Here is a 10383-nt window from a genome sequence, read left to right as displayed (position 1 = left end):
GAAACATTATATATTTAAGCATCTACTATGTGACAGGCACCATGCTAGACATTTTTAAAATATTGACTCATTTGATCCTTAGAATAAAATTGGGAGGTAGATACTAATATTATCCCCATTTCATAGTTGCACAAACTGAAGCAGACTGTGGTTAATACCATGGCCTATATACCCAGTAGACATCTGAAGCTGAATTTGAACTCATCTCTTCTAATTGGCACCCTACAAATTTACTCAATAGTCCACTCAAAGCTCTAAAATTTGAAGTCTTGGAGATCAATTATATCTTTTATCTAACTTCTTCTTTGGCTCAGAAGATCACAAATTTAGAATTAGATAAAAGGTCATATAGTTCATTCTCTATATTTTATACATGAGACAACTAAAGGCCAAAGAAATTGTCCAGCATCATGCAGGTCAAAAGTAGAAGGATCAGCATCAAGGCCATGTCCTCTGCCTCTAAAATCCAATTCCCATTGCATCATCTTGCCCCAATGGCATTGCTTTATCTGTTTGATCTCTTTCTCTCTTTCATTTCTACTGTTAAAAACGAAGTCTTCAAAACAATATTTTTTTCATGTTTTAATTTTAAGAAATTTGTTTTCTGACAATTTAATTTTTTAAATTACTGATATTACAGAACTAAAATCAAATTTATTAATATTCTATATTTCATTGTCAAAAATGGGAAAAACCATGAGCTCCCCCCCAAAAAAAAACCCTCAAAAACTAATATCACCACCACCAACATTACCAATAACAAAATCGATCAATCAACCAAACAAACAAAAACTAACAGGGGCTTATAAATCAAAATATGGTTCTCAGTTTAACAGTTGAATAGAGAAAGGAATTAAAATGACATAATTTAAAAAAATCATGAGTGGATGATTAATTTGTGTAGAAACTGAAACTATTTAAAACCTGGAATTTCTGACTTCAAAAACTACACACGTGGATCATAGGTGATGTATGAATAGCAGAAGGGGGTTATGGGTAAGTCTGCATTGTTTTAGCTGTTCTCCATACCACCAGTTTGTGAGAAAAATCTGATATTGATTAGATTGATTAGACACTGAACCAGGCTAATGCTGACAACAGATCCAGGGATGGTAACCTGCCTATCAGTAAATCTTCCCATTGGATTGGCAATTTTGATCTGAGTTCCAGTCATCGGATGAATCTCATGATTTGGGGCAGTCATTTGGAATGATGAACTCATGAGAAGTAATCTGAGCAGATGTATCCAAACCTTTCTAATAGTCTTTCACCTCTGAATTAAATGCCACTGAATCAGGTGTTGGCATGCTTCCTGGGAAAGTGAGGCTGTCGCGTTACCAAGGCTGTGCACCTTGGTCAAATCTGGCTGTGGAATGGTATACTGCAACTTGAACTTGTACTCTAGAGGTAGTCCCTCCATAGTTGAGGCACTTAGACAGGGCGGTTTGGGGAAAGCTCACATTATCGATGCCTAGGCTATATCTGTCCTGACCAACTGCAAAGATGACTGGAGAGCTGGATAGCTAGAGCCAGTATAGGATTGTCCTGCCCTTCAGAGAGGGACTGGGAGATAGCCTCCAACATGACCAAGTAGATCTGTTAGACACACTCAATGAGAAATTGCAGGATGCCAGCAAAAGTGATGACCCACTAAATTGAGTTTGGTAGAATATCCCCTGCCACCTGAACCTCAGTCCCTATACTCTCACTTCTTTGATCTCGTATCCTCTTTTTTCAATGAGACACCACATTGGCTAACAGGGGCCATAAGCCTCAGGGTGACTGGGGTGGGGGATCTACTGGCAGCTTTAGTCATAGAGCTGCTGATAGTCTTTATCCAGTTTGTCAGTGGTTATAGGAAGGGACTTAAAAATAACATTAGTGGGTCCAGCTAGAGTAATTATTCTCTCAGGACTTTTTTCCTTCTGACATGCTGATAGGTTTACTACTCTCTTCATGTATCTTCTTGATTGCTTCTCCTTGCTTTCCAATAATGCCTCCAAGTTTGCTTTCATGGATAAATAACCAGATGGTGAGAGTGCCATATAATCCACCTTCAACCACATCAGTGGTTGTTGTGCAGTGTTCTGGGAATTTGGACTTTGTAAAATGGTCATGTCATTGATAATGAGTGAGAGTGGAGGTCAAAAACTTTGGGTATGAGGCAAGTGAAGGAGAAAGGGGGATTGGGTGAGAAAGAGAAGGGCAAGAGCCTGAGGATGGATCAGTAGGAGCAGGTGGGAAGGGTAGGGGGCATCTACAAATGTTCAGAGGAGAAGAGGGGAATGGAAAGAGCAACCCTGATTTGGGCCAAGGGCAGTTGGGAGAGAGAGCACTGTTTGTGGTGGCTCAGGCTGCTCCCTCTGCTGCTCTAGACTCTATTTAATGTTTTCATAATAGGGCAAGGGAAGGAAACAAAATTACACCAACCTCATCTGGGCTAAATGCTATAAAAATTCCTTTTTATTTGATCTTCATAATAATCCAGGGAGTTTGGTGCTATTATGATCCCCAGTTAAGGGAAGTGATGCAAACAGAGATTAAATAATTTACCCAAAGTCATACCACTAGTGAATTTCTGGAAAAAAAAAAAAAGTTTGTTCTTGGGGTATAGTGACTCCAGGGCTAGCATTCTATCCATTTATACTCCTGGTTGCCATTCCTGATTAGGGTCCTTCTCATCTTAAAATTCTGATTTTCACAAAAGATTGGAAATGGTGTCAGTTTATAAATATCTCTTGTCAGTGTATAAATATCTCTTGGCAGTTTGTAAATATCATAAGTCCAGACATACTACAAGGCAACTAGGATGAATGACCTAGGCCTCATACGTTTTTAATTAATTAATTTATTTATATTTGCTGAGGCAACTGGGGTTAAGTGACTTGCCCAAGGTCACTCAACTAGAAAGTGTTAAATGTCTGAGACTAGATTTGAACTCAGGTTCTCAAGACTTTAGGGCTAATACTCAATGTACTGCACCAACTAGCTGCCCCTAGGTTTCATATGTTAAAGGAAATAAGATGAGAAGATTCAGAAATTAATTTGTAATTGGTAAAAGTTCTATCAGTGTAATTTAGAAAGAATATCATTAATAATTAGGGAATAATGTTTTCCTAATTACTTGCCTTATATGAAAAATAATTATAATAATTTAATTCAACAATTACTTATTATGCAACTAAAATATAGAAAATAATATAGGAAGAAATAAGACAGTTTTAGTAAGGTGAAAATAAATGATCCCTATCCGACAGGAGAGTACATCAATCTCACTCACTAGGAACTAGGTTACAGTGTATATAAGTGATGGACTGGGAGATAAGAAATCAGAGTGCAAATATGTCCTCAAACATTTAATAAAGTAATTTGAATTAACATACTGATTAGTAAACTTTAAAGGGCTATATAAATGCTAAGTATCATTATTACTAGTTGTGTAAAATTGGTCAAAATAACATTTTCACTTCTCAAATTCCTTATAAATAAAATAATGACAATAGCTAGATAGTTCAATAAATAGAGTGCCAGTTCTGAAATCAGGAAGACTCATCATCTTCCTGAGTTCAAATCCTGATTCAGATACTTATTAGCTATTCGATCCTGGGCAAGTCTTCTCATCTATAAAATGAATTGGAAAAGGTAGTAATGCCAAGAAAAACTCAAATGGCAGATATTCCATTAATTTGTCATTCCCTTTTCCAAATCACTATATAGATGAGAAAACTGAGGCAAAGTGAATCTTCCTGAAATTCTCTCTCTTTATTTCTCTCTATTCTATTCCTATGATGTTGTGCACTATTTTAGTAATTCACAGAATCTAACAGATCCTTTTTTTTCCAATGCCAAGCAGAGATTTTTGTATGTATTAAATGTTTAGAAATTACTTATTGCAGAATAATTTACAAGGGAAAAAAAGCAACTTTTTGAATCTACTTTTCAGTGGTCAGAGATGATGGCTATGCAAACTGAAGATGACTTTACAGAAATTAGAGGAAACAATTTTGGTGAAATTAGAGAAAAAAAATTAATCAAATTATTTAATGTGGAAAATACATCCTAGATCAAGTTATATAAACTATTCTAAGACTTATGACAAAATGATAGAATTCAGTTGAAAATTTCATTGTTTTTAAATGATGTAAAATTATTTTAAACAAATATTTCTCAGATGAAATTTGATCTATTTTATTCTTTTCCCCTAACCTTAACTCAAGATGTATGTGTGTATATATATATATATATATATATATGTACATATATATGTATATATATATGTGTGTGTGTGTGTGTGTGTCTATAAATTCTAAAAATAATATAGATTTCTAGATGATTGGACAGGAAGAAATGTTTGAATTCTCTTCCTGAAATTATCGTATATATTTAATCTATGTACATGTTATATCTTCCCAGTAGAATAAGTGCCTCAAAAAATATTGTTTCCATTGTTCTTTGACTCCTTCATGCCTAGCACAGTCTTGCAAATATTAGACACTTATGTATTATTGAATAGAAGTTTCTAATGAAACAATATAGCTATAAAGAATTTATAAATAGTACAGTTTATTCAATCTAGGAGCAGACATAAAAGAGAAGTATCCATGCTGCCTAGAACTTCAAAATATAGTGTTAACATAGAAAATTGCCTTTGGCATTTTATATTTAGGTTTACCTTAGCCAGAAATTACATGGCTTTTTGTTCATCTTTTCTAATTCACAGTGATCTACACCATGATTTAATGTTCTGAGCACCTTACTACATATCTGGAACTCACTCATCTCCCTAATATGCAGTCTAAAATCAGTGAAGGTCTTGGGAGATTATATTGAAGGAATGACACATTTTAAAGTTTCTGGTAAAAACAAATATATTACTTGAAAAGCATTTTCTTTTCTAAGGACCATCATAACCACAGTCAGAATTTAAATTCTCTTTCTGAACTAGACTACAACTGAGCTGTGTGTCTTGCATATGATTGCTGGGTCAGTGAGCAAAACTTGCATTGTGTGTCACTTTGAAGCTAAAATAAGGTCTCCTAGGATGGACTGTCAAAAAGTCTGAAGTAGTGTAAAGTAGAAGCTTTGACTGTTTCTTTAGTTGTGCTTTGACTTGTGAGTCCTTTGGGTTATTCTTTATTAATCTGAAGAAATCACAGCTCCTGGCTATTTCACACTGTTTGAATAGTTAAAGAAGCCTCACTTTCAGTTTTCCAATACTAAGAGAGTATACTGCATTACAGAAGTGACCGCAGGCATTATTTCAAGTATCCATTGTAATATTTCTGACTTTGAAAGTGTAGAGATTGTAGACAGTACTACAGAGTTAGATTGTAGTTCTCTCTTTTGTAGCTGACAGATATAATGGAACTTCATTAGAATAGTTTCCCCATTCATTAAGTAACTGCTTTTGGAGACATGACATTATTAACATTATACTTTATTTAAAGACATATCTGTATAATGTGGAATAATCTCTTAACAGTCACGGTCAGTCAATAATCAATGATAGTCATACTATGGGTCAAAATGTATTTTCTATTTGTGTAGTGATGCATTCTACATTGCTTTCATTATAAAATGAGACTTCTAATGACAAAATTGTCAGCCTGATGGAAACCATTTAGTGTTATAATGAATTTTAACTGTATTTTGTGATCCATTTTTCACTTAGAATAAGTATATCCTGGAGAATATTTATTTGTGTGTGGAGTGTGTGTGTGTGTGTGTGTGTGTGTGTGTGTGTGTGTGTGTGTGAATGCATTTGCATATGTATGTGAGAGGAATATTTTTTATATACTTCGTCAGGAGCAGTTCTTGAATCACAGATTTCTAGCTTGGAGAAATCATAAATGCCAAGAAATAAAAGCCCCTTATCTTAGAAATTAGAAACTGAGGTATAGAGAAAGTAATTCTCCTCATGATCATGCCACGAGTAAGTGTCCAAGGCAGTACTTAAACTCAAATCTATCTGTATCCATTTTTTTGCAAGTCTGTTTTGTAAGTAGAAATTATGCTTCAGACAACATTCATCTAGTTTTATTGTTCTCATTTCAAAATCTTTTTTGTGTTTTCTTTCTTTAATGTTTGAAGGGTACTAAATAATTTTACAGTAAGAATGATTTCCTTGAAGAAAGATGTGATTTCACCTTTTTTATTAGACATGATGGCTAATGTAGATTATTGTGGAGGATGAAAGCTGTGTGACACAGTAGGTTATTCATTAGTGATTCCAGCATAAAAAGCTTGACATAAAATCATTCTAATTTAAAGATTGTTTTAAGCTTTAAGTTGACTTTAAAGAATGTATTTAATGTTTCCAATAAATTCCTGGTTCCACTGTAATATCTTCCAAGTTTGAAAGTTGAAGAAAGACTCATAGAATCCATCCTGCATAAAGTATCACTGAACATTTTCTACAATTAAACTTATTCAAGACAGCCAATGATAATCTGTTCAGAAATTCTCGAGTGTAAGATACAGTCTTCAAAACATATTTTTGGGGAAATACATAAGTTTTATTTCTTTTGTGTAATTATTTTTATATATATTTTTTATTTATGTCATTTTATATCATGCCAACAATTGATATGACAAAGGGTATTATTATTCATATAAATTGTCACAAATGAATATCAGACTTTCAGATATGCACATCTGATATATTCCCAAAAAGGATATTTCATCTGGTGATGTTTCTTACAAAACTTTTTATTCTTGATAGGTTTTTTTTTTTAATTACTCATTTTATTTTTTCTGGTTATAGAAGTACATTGAATTTTTAAATACACATTTCTTTGTGACTCATGTTGGGAGAGAAAAATCAAAATAAAAGGGAAAACTCAAAAGAGAAAATAAAACAGAAAAAAAGTAAACAAAGCATGTGTCGATTTATATTTATGCTCCATAGTTACCTTTCTAAATGCTGATGATGTTTTCTATCCAAACTTTATTGAGATTGCCTTGGATCACTGAGTGGCTGAGAAGAACCAAGTGCTGTTACTGTGTACAATGTATTCCATATTCCTCTTGTTTGACTCAGCATCAGTTCATATAAATCTTCCCATGTCTTTCTAAAATCAGCTTGTTCATCATTTTTAAATAGAACAATAATATTATATTGCTTCCATATATCATAACTTATTCAGTCATTCCCCAATTCATAGGCATGCACTCATTTTCCAATTCTTTGCCATAACAAAAAGAGCTGTTACAAACATTTTTGCACTCCTTGACAGGTTTTTGTCTAACTTAAGTGACATATTATATTTATATTCAGTAACATATATACGGACTAAATCCTCATTTTATATAAGCTCTTGGTGTCATTATAAGGAAAAAATAAGTTAAGTAAAAATGAGGAAAGTAACAAAAATGATTAAGCTGTGTGTGTGTGTGTGTGTGTGTGTGTGTGTGTGTGTGTGTGAATAGCCAGGTTTCCTTTTTGACTTTATTTTAATCAATAGATTTAGTATCTCTATATGTCTCATCATCTCCTATTTATTCAAATTTAAAATATTTCCCTAGAATAAATTTTTTCCTATCTTTGTAGAGAGTATTCTTTTAATAATAAGATATAATAAATGTTTTTATCAAAGTGTGTAAGAACCACCAATGTTTGTTCCTCAAATTTTTCATAATTTATTGTATTTTTTAAGGTTATGGTTTTCATTTTCTTCATTTTCTTTGCAGTGAATTTTCTGGTATCATTTGCACTCCTGTATTAAATTGTACTAGACTTGAAGTCCAAAAATTACGGGATTTAGTTCCATCTCTGCTGCTTGTGAGCACTTAGACAAGTCATTTATATATTCTGAGTCTCAAAGTTAATGATCCAAATAATAGGTATAAGAATATTTGTACCACCCAGTTGATTGATTTATTCTAAATATGATATGGAAATTTATGTAAAGTTTGTAAAGGGTATTTTTTTACCCATTAAAACTTAATGAATATTCATAACCACTAGATACTTTCAGCATTATATGGCAAAAGCAGTATGAATCTATCTTTTAAAAATTGTAGCATTGTTGAAAACATGGTTAGTTTTATTTTCCTATATTCTATACTATATAAATAACATATCTACTAGGTTTAATTTGTTATAGACCTAATAATATTGATTAGTTTTTTGAAACTATGTCAGCAGCAGCAGCAGCATCTTTGTGGGATATTTGGGTATTCTCAAGTGTGACAATATTAAACATTCTAGTAGTGACATTTTAGAGTCAGCTAACATAGTAATTTCATAGGGATTTTTTCATCACTGAGTTCCATTTCAGAAATTACTACCTAGGGATGATCTCCTCAAATAAACTCGTTTGTTTTTTGTTGTTGTTGTTGGTGGTGGTGGTGGTGGTGGTTTTTTTTTTTTTTTTGGCATAGTATTCCATTCATTTATGTATCACTGATATTCCATGCTTAGTAAAACATACATGAAAATTCAGTGGCTTACTTTTAGTCTCCCTATAAACACAAGGTTTTGCTATAAAAGATTCTGAGAGGGAGGTGGACAAAAATTGTGTTGTTTCATTCATTCCTTTTCTATTTTTCTTTTCTTTCTTTTTTTTAAAATTGTATCTTTATTTCCCAGGTGTTTCTCTCTCTCTCTCTCTCTCTCTCTCTCTCTCTCTCTCTCTCTCTCTCTCTCTCTCCTCTCTCTCTCTCTCTCTCTCTCTCTCTCTCTCTCTCTCTCTCTCTCTCTCCTCTCTCTCTCTCTCTCTCTCTTCTCTCTCTCTCTCTCTCTCTCACACACACACACACATACATACACACACACACAATTTTCTTAGCAAGCAAAGATTTTTTTTTAAATTACACATGAATTCATATTTCACAGTGACCTTTGTATAGGAAAACAATAGGGATTGGTATTGGGCAATTCCTGTTTGCTTTATGACTATATTAGTTTGACTCATTGAATAATGTAAAATAGTTGTTAATTTTAATCATTCATTGCAGTAGCTGATACTTTAAAATATTGAAGCCACAAAAAGAAAGATTTAAGGCACATGGCATTCTATAAGTGCTTTGGGTTATTTGAGATCTGTACCTCATGGACTAATTCACATTTCTTAGAGAAAGTCAATCTTTCAAATTGAAGTGCTTTTAAAAGTTGGAATGTCACCAGAAATTATAATCATTTTATACATTTTTTGCAATACTATAATGTGATTTGATGTTTTAATCATTTTAATTAAAATGTTATTTCAAACAAGTCAAACATTTGAATTGTTAACATGATTCTTCTGCAATACCTTTGTTATTAAACTTAGAATATACTGTTGTCACCATCATCATCATCATCTTCTTCTTCTTCTTTTTCTTCTTCCTCTTCTGCTGCTGCTGCTTCTGCTGGCTTCTTCTTATTCTTATTATTATACCGTTGCTGCTGCTGCTACTTCTGCTTCTTGTTCTGCTGCTGCTAATTCTTTTTCCTCCTTCTCCTACTCCTCCTTTTTCTCCTCTTTTTTCTCATTCTTTTTGCTATTTCAAAGATACAAATGTTCGTTTCAAAGTTGGTCTTTTAAAAGAAGCCTATGAATTTTAGAAACATCTTAGTACAATTCTGTCAATAAGTGATGTCATATATATATATACACATATATAAAGATTTACTATTCTTTACTTCATATCCATTCTAAGAATCAAAGCTATCCATTGACTATTTTCTGATTTTCAATTTTACTTAATATATTGATCATAAAGATTTTTTTCTCTCTTGTCTGGAACTTGCAGGCCTCAGATCTTATCTTATTAATTTTTAAAAAAAATATTTTTTCAGTAACACTTTCAACTTTCATTTTTATAAGATGTTGAGTTTTAAAAATTGTTCCCTCCCTCCCTCCCTTCCTCCTTCTCCTCAAAATAACAAACAATTTGATAAGAAGCAATCAAGGAAAACATTTCCATATTTGTCACTTTATGAAAGAAGAAACAGAAGAAAAGGGAAATGCTATGAAAAAGTAAAACAATAATCGTCTCTTTCTCCATTTTAGTCATGTAAACATTTAGAAATGTAATATTTCCCCCAAATAGTGTTTTGGTTTGAATCTCATAAATTTCATTATGTTGCCTCATTATTGTCATTTTCTTTGATGAAATTATTTATTGATTCTTTGATTTGTTATTTGAAGCTTTAGGATCAGATTATTTAGCTTCAAATAATTTTAATCAGTCTTTCTATAGCCCTTTATTACATGTAAATGTATTACATCATCACATGAAAAAAATTCATTAATAAAAATTTTCAGTTTTTTTTTTGTGTGTGTGTGTGTGTGTGTTTGTGTAAGTGTGATATACTGCTGAGAGAAAAAAAAAGTATATCCCTTACTATCTCCATTCATTCCCCCTGAGAAGTCTATCATATTTAATTTCTTTTTTAAT

At 32.6% G+C, this 10383-nt stretch overlaps 1 pseudogene; it reads right to left on the bottom strand.

Moving 5' to 3' along the window:
- Positions 1-1012: 1012 nt before the first annotated feature.
- LOC127538635 (poly(rC)-binding protein 2-like) lies at positions 1013-2118 on the bottom strand (annotated as a pseudogene).
- Positions 2119-10383: the final 8265 nt, after the last annotated feature.

This window comes from Antechinus flavipes, chromosome 5, assembly GCF_016432865.1.
Source record: "Antechinus flavipes isolate AdamAnt ecotype Samford, QLD, Australia chromosome 5, AdamAnt_v2, whole genome shotgun sequence".
NCBI classification, from domain to species: domain Eukaryota; kingdom Metazoa; phylum Chordata; class Mammalia; order Dasyuromorphia; family Dasyuridae; genus Antechinus; species Antechinus flavipes.
The sequence above is the reverse complement of the archived record's forward strand: the minus strand, read 5'-3'. Positions and strand labels throughout refer to the sequence as shown.